Genomic DNA, 2380 nt, shown 5'->3' on the forward strand with positions numbered 1-2380 from the left:
TATATATATATATATATATATATATATATGAATTTATTGTTCAGGTAGGCGTTCATCAAGTTCGGTTCTCAGTCCTCTCCTATTCATCAACGTCATCTATCTTTGAAGACTGCTATATGTTGATGGTCTTAGTCTTATAGCAGATTCTGTAACAAAACTAGGGAAGACACTCCCGGTGTGGAGGTAAAATCTGATATTAAAAGACCTTAATGTTAACTTAGAAAAGACTAAGGTTCTAGTAAGCAAGAACACAAACAGGACCCTTCCTTCATCAAGTAAATGACCCTGCTCGATATGTAGAAAAGATGTAGGCATGAATTCCAAACTGTACCAGTGTAAGCTATGGACACACAAAAGGTGCAGTGGAATAATAGGAAGGCTATGAGAGAAGGTAGTGTTTGTATGTGGAAGATGCACTGGAGCTATAAAAACTACAGTTACTCGGGAAATCGATTTTCTCAAATGCCCCGGAAGCTTTTTAGAGGTAATGGATAATTTCTGCTACCTAGGGGACTCAATTAGTTGTAGGAGAAGATGTACGGAAAGTGTAATTGCTCGAAAGAGAATAGGATGGAGAAAATTTAGAGAGTTTTTACTTCTGTTGGCAAGCACAGGTCTCTCCGAGTGAAAGGAAGATAGTATGATACATGGATACGAACAGCAATGTTATACGATAGAGAGACGTGGGCCCCCGAATGCACAAGACATGCGAAGGCTACAAAAGAATGACGCTTGTATGTTCCGTTGGATGTGCATCGTTAGTGTGTTTGTGCGATAGAGAGCTAGTGTATTGATAGAAGAGTTGAACATATAGGCGTAGGAGTGGTTGTGTGGTAAGTAGCTTGCTTACGAACCTCATGGTTCCGGGTTCAGTCCCACTGCATGACACCTTGAGCAAGTGTCTTCTGCTATAGCCTCGGGCCGACCAAAGCCTTGTGAGTGGATTTGGTTGACGGAAACTGAAAGAAGCCCGTCGTATATATGTATATATATATATATATGTGTGTGTGTGTGTGTGTGTGTGTGTGTGTGTGTGTGTGTGTGTGTGTCTGTGTTTGTTCCCCCAACATCGCTTGACAACCGATGCTGTTGTGTTTACGTCCCCGTAACTTAGCAGTTCGGCAAAAGAGACCGATAGAATAAATACTAGGCTTACAAAGAATAAGTCCTAGGGTCGATTTGCTCGACTAAAAGTGGTGCTCCAGCATGGTCACAGTCAAATGACTGAAACAAGTAAAAGAGTAAAGCGTAAAGAGAGATAAGAGAGAGGACGGCGCTAATTTGGTCACGTGATGCGCATGGATGTAGACAATTGCATACAGAAGTGCCTATAACTTAAAGTGGATGGAACTTGTGTAACAGGAAGATCCAGAAAGATATGAGACGAAGTATTGAAGGCCGATCTCAAGACACTGAGACTTAGGAAGGAGATGGCAAAGGACCGAAATATCTGGTACCTGGCTGTACTCAAAAAGTTCCATCCGCCACAGTAGAATTAATAGCGGTGCTGGTGCCACATTAAAAGCACCCAGTATACCGTGTGGAGTGTTGGCATTATGAAGCGCATCCAGCGGTATAAACCACGCCAGAACAAACAATGGAGCCCGGTGTGGCCCTTGGCCTTAACAACTCCGGTCAAACCGTCCAACCCTTGTCAGCATAGAAAACGGACGCTAAATGGTGATAATGATGATCACACACACACGCACACACGTTCTCATATGAATTGAACTCTACTTCTCCCGTTTGCTCCAACAGAAACACATACAGACGCTTAGTGTATTTTTATTGCACGCATCTATCTATCTATCTATCTATCTATCTATCTATCTATCTATCTATCTATCTATCTATCTATCTATCTATCTATCTATCTGCCTTACAGTCTATGATTCTACTCACACACACATGTATATATGTGTACAAATTACAAATTGCATGTTGGCACAATCACAAACACACAGTTACACGTTTCCCACCACACTTTTTCTCTCTCTCTCTCTCCGCAGGAGTGCAGTAAGAAGCTTGCTTACCAACCACATGGTTCCTGGTTCAGTCCTATTGCATGGTGTGGAGGCGCAATGGCCCAGTGGTTAGGGCAGCGGACTCGCGGTCATAGGATCGCGGTTCGATTCCCAGACCAGGTGTTGTGAGTGTTTATTGAGCGAAAACACCTAAATCTCCACGAGGCTTCGGCAGGGGATGGTGGCGAACCCTGCTGTACTCTTCCACCACAACTTTCTCTCACTCTTACTTCCTGTTTCTGTTGTGCCTGTAATTCAAAGGGTCAGCCTTGTCACACTGTGTCACGCTGAATATCCCCAAGAACTACGTTAAGGGTACACGTGTCTGTGGAGTACTCAGCCATTTGCACGTTAAT

General features: G+C 43.2%; 1 protein-coding gene across 8 annotated transcripts in view; it reads left to right on the plus strand.

Moving 5' to 3' along the window:
- Positions 1-2380, plus strand: part of LOC106875208 (dual specificity calcium/calmodulin-dependent 3',5'-cyclic nucleotide phosphodiesterase 1A) — a 1568460-nt gene that overhangs the window by 16902 nt on the left and 1549178 nt on the right. The gene's annotated exons all lie outside the window — the stretch shown is intronic.

This window comes from Octopus bimaculoides, chromosome 1 (assembly GCF_001194135.2).
Source record: "Octopus bimaculoides isolate UCB-OBI-ISO-001 chromosome 1, ASM119413v2, whole genome shotgun sequence".
Lineage (NCBI taxonomy): Eukaryota > Metazoa > Mollusca > Cephalopoda > Octopoda > Octopodidae > Octopus > Octopus bimaculoides.